General features: G+C 46.3%; 1 protein-coding gene across 1 annotated transcript in view; it reads right to left on the bottom strand.

Moving 5' to 3' along the window:
* LOC126481726 (muscle M-line assembly protein unc-89-like) overlaps positions 1 to 14693 on the bottom strand; it is a 1115867-nt gene that overhangs the window by 206816 nt on the left and 894358 nt on the right. The window lies entirely within an intron of this gene.

Genomic DNA, 14693 nt, shown 5'->3' on the forward strand with positions numbered 1-14693 from the left:
GAGGCTCGGACAGGATAGAGAAGCATGGAGAGCTGCATAAAACCAGTCTCTGAAGTAAAGACCACAACAACAACAGCAACGCCCTAATCTTAGTTTCTTCATTAAAGAAAAAAGAAAGAGTGTGAGACAAACAGAGCAATGCAGAGCACGGCGGCTTGACGCACTGAGTGAGGATGGGTGAGCAGGACGAGCAGCAGGCAGCCGGCGGCCGGTCCCCGCCAAGGCTACCGCCCAGGCTGCTGCGGCATTGTCAGCCCCGATTGACGGCGACGTGATCCCGCGGCGCTGCGCTTATTGTCCGCTGTTTTGCTGCGCTCGCCGCCGTACAACTGAATCGCCGGCCTTTGGGGCTGACGTGCGGCCAGCGTGACGTCTTGTACCGCCGTCAGGAGCCCAACGGCAGGAACTGCTGCGGCCCGCTCGTGCTCCCGTATTCAGTTCCCCATTTGTCACGTCGCTGCAAAGGACGGCGCGGCCTTTCATAAGCTGATGGCTATCTGCCGGCTCCGGAGACTGATACGCGCGGTAGCGCGCTATAAATTTTGTCTTATCTCAATCGCGGCGTGGAGAATGAAACCCCTCCTTCCGTGCTGATCCTTTCTACTGTCAAACGAAGAACTGGAGATGGTAATCGAAGTCGTTTATCCGAGCGTCTTCCACAGCTGGAAGGAGCATACACGTCTGCGTATCGGCAGTCAGTGCGAAGGGCAATCTGAAAGTAATAATCACTGGGCCATTGTATTTCATTATCTTTCAAATCTCTGCTAGGTTCTGCAAGTGACAACTGTAGCTAATAATCGAGGCAAAAGATTTTACTAGTAATTACCGTGCTAGCAGCTCTCCCGGTAATAAAGTCTCTTACGACAGGTCGAGTTGTCCTTTCTTCCCTTAACATGCACCGCTGCTGTTACTATGAGATCAATGGTTCAAATGGCACTGAGCACTATGGGATTTAACATCTGAGGTCATCAGTCCCCTAGAACGTAGAACTACTTAAACCTAACTAACCTAAGGACATCACACAACACCCAGCCATCACGAAGCAGAGAAAATCCCTGACCCCGCCGGGAATCGAACCCGGGAACCCGGGCGCGGGAAGCGAGAACGCTGCCGCACGACCACGAGCTGCGGACGGCGAACAATACATCACTCAGTTTAGCATCTGTCAAAATGGCCGGTCTATCATCTCTCTCCTTGTCTGCAACTGATCGCATCTCCGGAAACGGGCTATTAATCTCGTTACTGTTAAACTGTTGAGGAATAAGAGATCTCATCTTCACGTTTCAAAGTAACAAGCAGTATTACCGACGTTTTCAACACCGATACCTAGGACATAGCTTATCTACTGAATTACCAGAGTCTTCATTAGCGCCAGCCGCTGTGGCCGAGCGGCTCTAGGCGCTTCAGTCCGGAACCTCGCGACTGCTGCGGTCACATGTTCGAATCCTGCCTCGTGCGTGGGTGTGTGTGATGTCCTTAGGTTGGTTAGGTTTAAGTAGTTCCGAGTTCTAAGGGACTGATCACCTCCGATGTTAAGTCCCACACTGCTCATGGCCATTTGAACCATCTTCATTAGGACAACAATCTTCATGAAGTCATGGCGTTACTTACGAAGATTTCAGCTGATACTGTAACCGTACTTGAAATGAGTACTGCAAGCCATTTCTGCTCTAAACAATGTTGTTTAACTGGAAATACGAAATGGAGTCCTCCGACGCTCTTTGGATTAACGGTGAAAGGCAGCCCTTGACTAATACTTAAGTTAAACAAGTGTCCCCTGCACTCCGATGAAAGAGCAGACACACGATTCTTCGTGACTGTAAGGCTTGTAGTATTTTTGAGTGTAGTTCCGTGCCAACAAGACATATGCTGTAGCATAACAGGCAGCTGCGAAAAGTAAGTTACGCGTCATCAATGCAATCCAAGTAGCCTTTTGTGAACGTGATAATTTTGTGTTTTAGTGAATGCTACACTAAATTACAAAGCGACACACATGCATGACACTATTTTTCAATACAGTCCCCAAGTCTCAGTAAGCAATGGTGGAAAGCTTCTACCGGAAGCAGAAATCCACTCACGGAGGTACACAAGAACCGCTGTCTCATCTTTCGAAAATGCCGGAAACAGCACGGTGCAAGATGTGGACTTCTCGAGCAGTGTGACCCACGTCTGTGAGATATTGCTCAAATTGATGGCATCCCGGGTTCGATCCCCGGCGGGGTCAGGGATTTTCTCTGCCTCGTGATGGCTGGGTGTTGTGTGATGTCCTTAGGTTAGTTAGGTTTAAGTAGTTCTAAGTTCTAGGGGACTGATGACCACAGATGTTGAGTCCCATGATGCTCAGAGCCATTTTGAACCACTGCTTCCTCCAATAATCTTTTGACAGACAATTATGCAATTAAACCATCAACAACTAGTGAGTTATGAAACCAATCAAAGGATATTACTTCCACTTACATCTCCAAATTTCCCAGTATATCACTAAACATTTTGCAGCAAACGCGTTCGACGTCGTACCGGTTGTATTGAAACAGGTCTCCTTCACGTAGCAACCACTTTACTGTTTTAGTCGTATAGTATTATTGTTCCAAAAATAACACGGACATAACGTAACTGTGTCTCAAATACTACTGTACAAATAACTGTAGACTTATTGCGTGTAGCGAGAATCACTGATCGTAAATATTGTATCATATTCTTAGGTACTCATTATAGACTGCACGGAAGTATTATGACCTCCCGATTAGCACTGAGAGGTTTATGCAAATAATCTGCCGTATTTACTACGTCTTACGATACCAATGGAGGCGACACACGACTCAGAACTGCTTTCCGCTATGATTTACATCTACATCCATACTCCGCAAGCCACCTGAAGGTGTGTGGCGGAGGGTACCTTGAGTACCTCTATCGGTTCTCCCTTCTATTCCAGTCTCGTATTGTTCGTGGAAAGAAGGATTGTCGGATGCCTCCGTGTTGGATCTAATCTCTCTGATTTTATCCTCATGGTCTCTTCGCGAGATATACGTAGGAGGGACCAATATACTGCTTGACTCTTCGGTGAAGGTATGTTCTCGAAACTTCAAAAAAAGCCCGTACCGAGCTACTGAGCGTCTCTCCTGCAGAGTCTTCCACTGGAGTTTATCTATCATCTCCGTAACGCTTTCGCGATTACTAAATGATCCTGTAACGAAGCGCGCTGCTCTCCGTTGGATCTTGTCTATCTCTTCTATCAACCCTATCTGGTACGGATCCCACACCGGTGAGCAGATTCAAGCAGTGGGCGAACAGGTGTAGTGTAACCTACTTCCTTTGTTTTCGGACTGAATTTCCTTAGGACTCTTCCAATGACTCTCGGTCTGGCATCTGCTTTACCGACGATTAATTTTATATGGTCATTCCATTTTAAATCACTCCTAATGCCTACTCCCAGATAAGTTCACTGAGGCTTTTTGCGGCGGATGATGCTGTAGTGCATCGAGAGGTTGTAACAATGGAAAATTGTACTGAAATGCAGGAGGATGTGCAACGAATTGACGTATGGTGCAGGGAATTAACTGCTTCCTGTCGCTGACCTGCTATATTGTAGCTAAATCTTTCTTTCTGTATATTCGCAGCACATTGCACTTGTCTACATTGAGATTCAATTGCCATTCCATGCACCAGGCGTCAATTCGTTGCAGATCCTCCTGCATTTCAGTACAATTTTCCATTGTTACAACCACTCGATATACTACAGCATCATCCGCCGCAAAAAGCCTCAGTGAACTTCCGATGTTATCCACAAGGTGATTTATATATATTGTGAATAGCAACGGTCCTACGACACTCCCCTACAGCACACCTGAACTCACTGTTACTTCGAAAGGCTTCTCTCCATTGCGTTCTGTTATCTAGGTACTCTTCAATCCAATCACACAATTGGTCTGATAGTCCATGTGCTTTTACTTAGTTCATTAAACGGCTGTGGGGAACTGTATCAAACGACTTGCGGAAGTCAAGAAGATTTGGGTTTTTCACAGTTTCCTAACATTCCTTGAGACGAATTTCTGAGTGGTTATTTACAACGAACCACAGTTGGTTTTCATCCGGTCTTTCTGTAAATGAACTTGTGCTTCATTTCGAACATCCTCAACATAGTTGTACGTTGAGCTAATTGCTTATTATATAACTCATTAATCGTTATTATTATAACTTATTGTTCTTTATTATATAAGTCACACGCCTTGAGTCCTAACGTGTTTTCTCCAGGTGCTCTTTCGATGTCCGCCGCACAACGATATGGCTGGTTAGAAACGATAAACCCGCCCCGGAATGACGTGTTTCGTTGCGCCACAGTCAAAGCAGCTACAGCAGTGTCGTGTGAAACGATTGGCAGTGAGCTTATCCAACAGGGACTTGAAAGCTGGCAAACACCACTTTCAACGAAATTACACTAGATTTGTTTTATGAGTTGCATATTTAGACTTGTCAAGAACAGTTCCGAATTCACAGAAGTCACTGCAGCACGAAATTGCATCATAATTGGCGCTCATTCCTCATGTTTTGCCTCGAAAGCTATTGAAGTATCCCCGGTGCTCTGATGTTGTCTCTCACAGATCTTCATAAATTGCACGCCTTCATTTCACAACTATGGTCCTGAGTTGTACTGTATTTTCGGATATCTTGTGGTACGTCCTATATTCGACGAAGCTCGAAAAGAAATAATCATCCAGTCCGGGGACTGGGGCGAAAGAGAACGGCCACATTCATATCGTTCTGTAAATCTGTTTGGCATTATGTGGAGGGCATGTTTGCGAATCAAACACAATGTTGGAAGCGTCTGAGCGTGTTGCATCCTCCATGAGAGCTGTCTCTGCAATAGCAGGCCTGTTTCTACTAGCTGGGCAAACAATTGGTGTTTCAGCATGGCTCTCATCATTTCGTACAGTCGCTGCGAAGAAAAGTGCACTGACAATTCATCGGATGAAATGATAATTAAATCAAGACCCTAAGCTACCGACAGTAAATCAATGGGGGCAGTGAAAATATGTGTTCCGACCGGGACTCCAATCCAGGATCTCCTGCTTACGTGGCAGACACTCTATCCATCTGAGCCACCGAGGGCACAGAGGATAGTGCGACTACAGGGATTTATCCCTTGCACCCTCCCCGTGAGACCCACATTCCCAAATTAATGTCCACACATTACATTCGTAGAGCCCTGCACAGTACACTCATTACTCGCGGCAGAAAATCTTACCGAGTCCCATAAGAGTTCGGGCAAAGTGTGTGCATCCGCACGGAAGAGGAAGAAGGTCAATGTCCGGTTAGCCTTAAGTACATGAAGATGGTATGTGTTCTTTCGGACATGTCCGAAAGGGCAGATACCATCTCCATATAATAATTCGCTGGGTTGTCACTGCGATCCAGCACCCCCTTTTGCCCTGAACGTGCTTCATAAAAATGCTTTCAATTAGACTCGAATGCTCTATTGGCGTATCAAATGGCTCTGAGGACTATGGGATTTAACATCTGAGGTCAACAGTCTCCTAGAACTTAGAACTACTTAAACCTAACTAACCTAAGGACAGCACACACACCCATGCCCGAGGCAGGGTTCGAACCTGCGACCGTAGCAACAGCGCGGCTCCGGACTGGAGCGCCTAGAACCGCACGGCCACCGCATTCTCATAGTCTCTTCTTGTGTATCCCAGAGCGGGACGCGAGTTGTACGCCATCCTGAAATGTCCAACACATAATAAAGCCTCGCCAATAATTTCCACCTAAAGTGCAAACAAAAGTCATACTGACATTTACACTGCCACCTCTCTTTTTCTTTATCCAACTTGTGCACAAGCCTATATTTTTGTCTACCCTGACTTGGAGACCTCACTGGACGTGAGGCCATTTTCTAGGATGGCCTACGGCTGTGTGTCTGAGAAGGACTCTGTGACTTACTATTGAGGTTCTAATAATTGTACCACAATGGTCTGTATCTACCCTGCCTAAAATCGTAGAACCGATGTGCGCATCTCACACCATTCGGCATAAACACAAATCTCTGTAAGATTCTCGAAATTGATTAATTAATTGTTGTAGATCAGGTTTATAAAACCAGAGTTCCTCTAAAACAATAACAGCAGCTGAGTAGTTTATCCTATTTCCATAAAATGTTAAAGCCAATTAGTCGATTCGTTGCTTTGTCGTAGGAACAAGGAAGGCGAGGCGAAGGTCGTCTGGATAGTTCCTGATATGGTCACAGTTTCCATAAAAAAATTCCAACGCAGACATTAGCTGTAAACAATAAACTTTATTTAGAATGTAACTGTGCCCTTTCTTTTACAGAACGTCATGTACACTCTATTTCGTACAACAAACGTCACATATTTCGCCTCACTCTGAACAACATCATTCTTAGCTGGTTCATCGCCAGCAATTTCCAAACCAATATAAAAAGGATTATCACCTTGAAACAATTTATTCTTACATTTACATTGTGTCTCCAAATCTGGCCAAGATTTAACCTTACTAATATCAGCACTTGTCTCCGGTTTACAATAAGTAACAAGTACTGACGTATCGTTGATATTAAAACAGGCGCGTTAAGGCAGAGTCTTCCTGTAGTGCATAGTTTGCAAACTGTAGTTCCCGCCCCAAGTCTCTCGGCGTAAGCTTATGAGTAGCTGTGAACCTGCAAGTGATGCCCAGCAAGAATAACGTACCGCACTGATCAGTGTGACTTACCCAACTCCTAATCGATGGAATGCTTACAGAATTGGTGCACCGTCCGGGAGAACTTACTCAGAGCGAACTGGTCTGCTATGAGCGCCGGCCTAAATACCACTGCGCTAGGATACAGCTGGCTCTTTTTCGATCACGTGTCTTGCTGAAGAGAATACGCCCGCGCAGCGCGCTGCCTCTGAAGGCGCTTGCGTTGCCTCCTGGTGGACAGTCGGAGCGAGGCTGCCAGTCCTCCAGAAGATTGTCCTCTGTGTGTTAGGCATTTTCGAAGCACTGATGTGATGTTGGTTGCCGACACTGTAGGCGTTAAGCCTCGGTACAGCAGTCACAAATTTTAGCTACTTATTGGATCTACGTAGAGAGGCATGTAAACAACGCTGTCATTAAGACACTCAATTTCCAATACTAATAAATCAAATATCTACTTGTACATCTATATGTATACTTGGCCAGCCACCTTGTATTTTCAGGAGCAAATAAATACTGGCGTTGCACAAAACAGCATTGGTAAGACGTTCTCTCTCTCCTATGAATTCCATGTGGTGTTTGGCTATGAGCACATTCATTGTGAATTTTACTTTGGCCACCCAGTTGCTGCCATTTATAGTTCTTCACCCTGGCCGCAAATAAACAAGGAAATTCCCCTGACTAACCACACAGTAAAATTCTATAGTAGACAAACTCCTGACAGGCCGACATGGGAATTACAGCGTTCCACCATATTCCACATCTACAAAGCCCCAATATCGCATGGATTCTGGTAGCACCACAATTTCGCCACCCCCTCCATATATTCTAATGCCACGCACTCTCCAATCTACCTGCCCATCCTCGAATCGTGTATGAAGTCAATTTTTACCTCTCCCACATTTAACCCCTTCCGATTTTCCTATACTTTCCACACACCTGAACCCTATTACTTCATCTCCAATTCTCAACCTCCATTCAAGGTCTTCTCTTCCGACTGCTTTCCTCCCTCCCCTTCCAAAAGCTTCGTTTAGGATCCTGCATCCCCTCTTTTGAATCCCACGTCCTTTACAGAACCCGCTCGTTCAACAACCCTCTTCATTAACCGTTCATGTCCTAAAGGTTAGTACAGTCAAGTAAAGAGCCATGTTGAATTTTATTGTATTTTAAATCTTCGGTCTACACAACCACCATATTACTCACTTTTTTTAGATCTTTTAGAGAACTTGTATTTTTTAGGTATGTTCTCAGCTTAAGAGTGGCAATGTAGCGCTATCAAATGTTTCAAATGCCTCTGAGCGCTGTGGGACTCAGCATCTGAGGTCATTAGTCCCCTAGAACTTAGAACTACTTAAACCTAACTAACCTAAGGACATCACACACATCCACGCCCGAGCCTGGATTCGAATCTGCGACCGTAGCAGTCGCGCGGTTACGCACTGAAGCGCCTAGAACCGCTCGGCCACCAAGGCCCGCGTAGCGCTATCAGCTCATCCCCATTATGATGTACTTCCCTTATGCAGGGACTCAATGACCTTTAGGCTTGAGTCAGTTTTGGGCAGCGTTACAAGACGTGACATTGGTTTTCCGTCTAGAGGGGACGAATAGCCATTCGGAAGATCGATGACACGTCATGACGTGACGTTGCACTGACGACCAGCGGAAATAGATCTCTGCACACCGCGCCTCACAGTATAGGTAAACGGCAAAAGCACGTGGCGATCAGGAGAAGGATTCAGCGAGTAGACTACTTGTAGTGTTGGCAGAAGAGCCAACACTGTGTTTCTAGAGGAGGCCGAAATGCACGCGTTTAATTACACGCTGACTGGCGTGAGGTCTGGAACAGGACAATATCTTGAGAATTGTAAATAAAGTACGTAGATGATGTAATACTTAACTTTAATCCACAATTGTAGAACATCTCTCGTTACGGTACATGCTTCATAATAGTAATTATCAATTGAATACGGCGCCTTGCTAGGTCGTAGCAAATGTAGCTGAAGGCTATGCTAACTATCGTCTCGGCAAATGAGAGCGTAGTTGTCAGTGAACCATTGCTATGAACGTCGGCTGTACAACTGGGGCGAGTGCCAGTACGTCTCTCTAGACCTGCCGTGTGGCGGCGCTCGGTCTGCTATCACTGACAGTGGCGACACGCGGGTCCGACGTATACTAACGGACCGCGGACGATTTAAAGGCTACCACCTAGCAAGTGTGGTGTCTGGCGGTGACACCACACTACTCAAGAGGTCGCTGGAAGTTTGGTGGCAGAGCCGCACGTTTTCCTTGAGGCGAGCAGCGCGGCGGCAGAGGGCGGTTTCGAGGACTAGGCCAGGTCTCTGCAGCCCCACCACGACAGTCAGTCATTACGGCGCCCCCGGCAATCAGCCGAGACCTGGGGGCGCGTGCAGCTGGCTGCGACCGCTTCATTCCGCTCAGTGGGCCGTGTAATCGGCCACGGCGACAGCGCCGGATGGCCAGAGCACCAATTACACGAGGCGCAGCCATGCTAATGCCATGCTAATGTCGCGCTGCGGTCCCACGAGCAAGGGCCGATACCGCCGCCACCAGCGCATGCCGCTTGCACCGGCACTGATAACACACCTGTCTACAATCCAGTCTACGAATCCCATTTTCTCGAATAAAGACAAGAGGTTCGTCTACCATAAATGTCTACAATTATGACAAAACATTGAGAAGTAAAGCACAATCACCACGGGGTAACATTTCTTTACATGGAAACTGATATAGGTAGATGTCATTCGCAGACAGCGTTACACTAATTAAAAACTTGTTCTCGTGTTGCACAGTGTAAGTACAGGGTGAGCAAAACAGAACTGGCCCGGAAACCATCTCATGCACTTTATGACAGGAAATCCACCCTACATCACATGCCTCGAGTATGAGTTTTCTGTTACCTATCCCACATCAAATTTAATATTGATATATACAGGGTGAGTCACCTAATGTTACCGCTGGATGTACTTCGTAAACCACATCAAATACTGACGAATCGATTGCACAGACCGAACGTGAGGAGAGGGGCTAGTGTAATTGGTTAATAAAAACCATAAAAAAATGCACGGAAGTATGTTTTTTAACACAAACCTACGTTTTTTTTTAAATGGAACCCCGTTAGTTTTGTTAGCACATCTGAACATATAAACAAATACGTAATCAGTGCTTTTGTTGCATTGTAAAATGTTAATTACATCCGGAGATATTGTAACCTAAAGTTGACGCTTGAGTACCACTCCTCCGCTGTTCGGTCGTGTGTATCGGAGAGCACCGAATTACGTAGGGATCCAAAGGAAATGGTAATGGACCTTAGGTACGGAAGAGACTGGAACAGCACATTACGTCCACATGCTATCACCTTTTCATTGGTCTTTTTCACTGACGCACATGTACATTACCATGAGGAGTGAGGTACACGTACACACGTGGTTTCCGTTTTCAATTACGGAGTGGAATAGAGTGTGTCCCGACATGTCAGGCCAATAGATATTCAATGTGGTGGCCGTCATTTGCTGCACACAATTGCAATCTCTGGCGTAATGAATGTCGTACACGCCGCAGTACATCTGGTGTAATGTCACCGCACGCTGCCACAATACGTTGTTTCATATCCTCTGGGGTTGTAGGCACATCACGGTACACATTCTCCTTTAACGTGCCGCACAGAAAGAAGTCCAGAGGTGTAAGATCAGGAGAACGGGCTGGCCAATTTATGCGTCCTCTATGTCCTATGAAACGCCCGTCGAACGTGTACCTCACCTCTCATGGTAATGTACATGTGCGTCAGTGAAAAAGACCAATAAAAAGGTGTTAGCAAGTGGACGCAACGTGCTGTTCCAGTCTCTTCTGTACCTAAGGTCCATCACCGTTCCCTTTGGATCCCTACGTGATTCGGTGCTCTCCGATACACACGACCGAACAGCGGAGGAGTGGTACTCAAGCGTCAACTTTGGCTACAGTATCTCCGGATGTAATTAACATTTTACAATGCAACAAACGGCACTGATTGCGTATTTGTTTATATGTTCAGATGTGCTAACAAAACTAACGGGGTTCCATTTAAAAAAACGTAGGTTTGTGTTAAAAAACATACTTCCGTGCATTTTTTTATGGTTTGTATTAACCAATTACACTAGCCCCTCTCCTCACGTTCGGTCTGTGCAATCGATTCGTCAGTATTTGATGTGGTTTACGAAATACATCCAGCGGTAACGTTAGGTGACTCACCCTGTATACAAGATGACACCGAGCGAGGTGGCGCAGTGGTTAGCACACTGGACTCGCATTCGGGAGGACGACGGTTCAATCCCGTCTCCGGCCATCCTGATTTAGGTTTTCCGTGATTTCCCTAAATCTTTTCAGGCGAATGCCGAGATGGTTCCTTTGAAAGGGCACGGCCTCTTTCCTTCCCAATCCTTCCGTAACCCGGACTTGCGCTCCGTCTCTAATGACCTCGTTGTCGACGGGACGTTAAACACTAACCACCACCACCACCACAAGATGACAATTATTCAACGCTGTGAAAAAAAGCGTAAAATAGTGAGAAACCACGGCATGCACACACTTCATTCAAAAAGTAAACGTCACTACAGATATTCGGATTTAGGTGACGACATGTTCGATATGCCTCAAATCATTGGCGATGATGTGGCGCAGACGAATAGCGATATTCTGCATGACCCCCTGACGTGTGGACTATCGATTCTGTCGATGACCTCCTGAATGGCTGTTGTCAGCAAAGCAATGGTTTTGGGGTTATTGTTGTACACCTTCTCTTCAATATAGCTCCACAAAAAGGACACGCATGTGTTCAGTTCCGGAGCATATGGCGGCTAATCGAGGGCCATGCCAGTGGCTTCTGGGTACCCCAGAGCCATAACGTCGGCCCCAGTGTCCTCCTCCAGGGCCTCAAACAGTATCCTGCTTCGAGAGGGTCGAGCTCCGTCTTGCATGAACCACATCTTGTCCAAATCAGGGTTACTTTGGCTAATGGGAATGAAACCACCTTCTGAAACATTGACGTACCGTGCCATGAAGGACTATAGCACCGATTATTCCGTGATTGCAAATTACACACCACACAGTCACCCGTTGAGAGTGAAAGGACTTCTCGATCGCGAAATGCGTATTATCTGTCCCGCACATGCGCCAACTGCGGTTGTTGACAAACCCATCCAAATGAAAGTGGGCATCGTCCCTAAATTAAACCACGCATCTGCATACGAATTCCAATCATTTACGGCGGCCAACTGTGTAGTTTGAACGTCTTGACGTAAACCGTGCAGAGCCCGCATCTCGTGGTCGTGCGGTAGCGTTCTCGCTTCCCACGCCCGGGTTCCCGGGTTCGATTCCCGGCGGGGTCAGGGATTTCTCTGCCTCGTGATGTCTGGGTGTTGAGTGCTGTCCTTAGGTTAGTTAGGTTTAAGTAGTTCTAAGTTCTAGGGGACTGATGACCATAGATGTTAAGTCCCATAGTGCTGAGAGCCATTTTTGAAACCGTGCAGAAGTTATGACGATTTCAATAATTGTCAGGCTGTTAATATACGCAGAAGAGCCCATTACTGTTGCATGCGCTATTCGAGATCAGTCACTAGAAACAGCAGCATCCACAAAGGATCGATGAATATGCGAACGGAACCACTGAATGTGGGAAGACCCCATAACACTACATTTAGTGAAGGCAGAAGAAATTAACTGTAAGAATCGAAAAGAAGAGTAATTCATCTACAAATGTGGCCTTACTAGTCCGGGAGCGTCTTGAGTAGTGCTTGTTGGCAAGGGGCCGTTACTACGAAGGATTAATAGCGGATATAGGGGTGTATTCCAGGGACAGCTGCGACTTTTGTAGGGGGTTCCTTAGTCAGCCAATGGTGGCACGAAGACTGTCGACTAGACTTAGTGGTGGCCGGTATGAGAGAATCGTTTTCCGTCACAGGAAGCATTTCTGTTAAAATTCAGAGTCCACGCTGCAAGAAGAGTGGAGCAATGTATTACATATTCCCACATACATCTCGTGGAAGTAAGACGGTAACTTCAGAACAAGTCTGTATAAGAATGCAGTGGTCTATAGCATCGGCGTCGGTAGTAAAAGTTCAGTACGACTCGTCACGCAGTGGAGCGGTGATTGACGGAGCAAACGAGACTCCCGTGTGGTCGGTAAAGTTCAAATAATGAACCGCTGCTAGAAACAGAGTTCAAAAGACAACAAGGTCACCGAGAACGTAAAAGACCAGTACTCAGTGAATGAAGTTTCGAGAACATACCTTCACCGAGGAGTCAAGGAGTATGTTGCTCCGTCCTACGTATATCTCGCGAAGAGACCATGAGGATAAAATCAGAGAGATTAGAGCCCACACAGAGGCATATCGCCAATCTATCTTTCCACGAATAATATGAGACTGGAATAGAAGGGAGAACCGATAGAGGTACTCAAGGTACCCTCCGCCACACACCGTCAGGTGGCTTGCGGAGTATGGATGTAGATGTAGACTGCCGATAAAGAAAACACCGTGTGAACTATATGCATAAAGCGAAGATTTTCATTAATGATGTGAGATCCAGGATACAGATGAGTAGGAGGGGGGACGTATATGTAGAGTGGGATCGAGAAGGAGGTCAGCCCTGAAGTTGGGAGGAGGGTGTTAAATCCAAACCCTCCCATTAGACATAACACGCTCCGCCCCACTTCAGAAGTAGTGGGAGTCCGTTAAAAGTTCGCTGGGAGGACAGTGTAAGTGTAGAGTGGGTCGGATGTGGTAACAGAGGCGGGCAGTAGGATTTGTGAGTACGGGGGAAACAATGGGGGGACTCGAGTCTAAGGGAAGTATGGAATATACAGAGGAGTTCGGTGTGGGCGAGGAGGTGGGGAAAGAGAGATGAGCGTGTAAGGGGTTTTTGTAGAGGCGGATAAGCGAACTCCGAAAGCAAGGCGGAGCGTGTGGCGTTTAAGATTTGGAGGGATTGATAGAGCGTTGATGGGGCAATATCCAGACGACATTTGCGTAGGTGAGGATACATCGGTTCAAGGCTTTCTAGGTGTGGAGGATCCAGTCCCCATGTTCGACCAGTTAGCCTTTTGCAGATGATGCTGTAGTATATCGAGAGGTTGTAACACTGGAAAGTTGTACTGAAATGTAGGAGGATCTGCAACGAATAGACCCATGGTGCAGGGATTGGCAATTGAATCTCAATGTAGACAAGTGTAATGTGCTGCGAATACACAGAAAGAAAGATCCTTTATCATTTAGCTACAATATGGCAGGTGAGCATCTGGAAGAAGCTAATTCCATAAATTATCTGGGAGTAGGCATAAGGAGTGGTTTAAAATGGAATTACCATATAAAATTAATCGTCGGTAAAGCAGATGCCAGACTGAGATTCATTGGAAGAATCCTAAGGATATGCAATCCGAAAATAAAGGAAGTACGTTACAGTACACTTGTTCGCCCACTGCTTGAACACTGCTCACCGGTGTGGGATCCGTACCAGATAGGGTTGATAGAAGAGATAGAGAAGATCCGACGGAGAGCAGCGCGCTTCGTTACAGGATCATTTAGTAATCGCGAAAGCGTTACGGAGATGACAGATAAACTCCAGTGGAAGACTCTGCAGGAGAGACGCTCAGTAGCTCGGTACAGGCTTTTGTTGAAATTTCGAGAACATACCTTCACCGAGGAGTCAAGCAGTATAATGGTCCCCCCTACGTATATCTCGCGAAGAGACCATGAGGATAAAATCAGAGAGATTAGAGCCCACACAGAGGCATACCGACAATCTTTCTTTCTACGAACAATACGAGACTGGAATAGAAGGTAGAACCGATAGAGGTACTCAAGGTACCCTTCGCCACACACCGTCAGGTGGCTTGCGGAGTATAGATGTAGATGTAGCAGTTATAGTAACTGAAGGTACTGTGAGCTTTCTGTTGGAAAGTTTTAGGTGGGATTTCCGTGTTGGTTTAAGATCAAGCGTTAGTCTGAGACATC

The sequence above is a fragment of the Schistocerca serialis genome, chromosome 5 (genome assembly GCF_023864345.2).
Source record: "Schistocerca serialis cubense isolate TAMUIC-IGC-003099 chromosome 5, iqSchSeri2.2, whole genome shotgun sequence".
NCBI lineage: Eukaryota > Metazoa > Arthropoda > Insecta > Orthoptera > Acrididae > Schistocerca > Schistocerca serialis.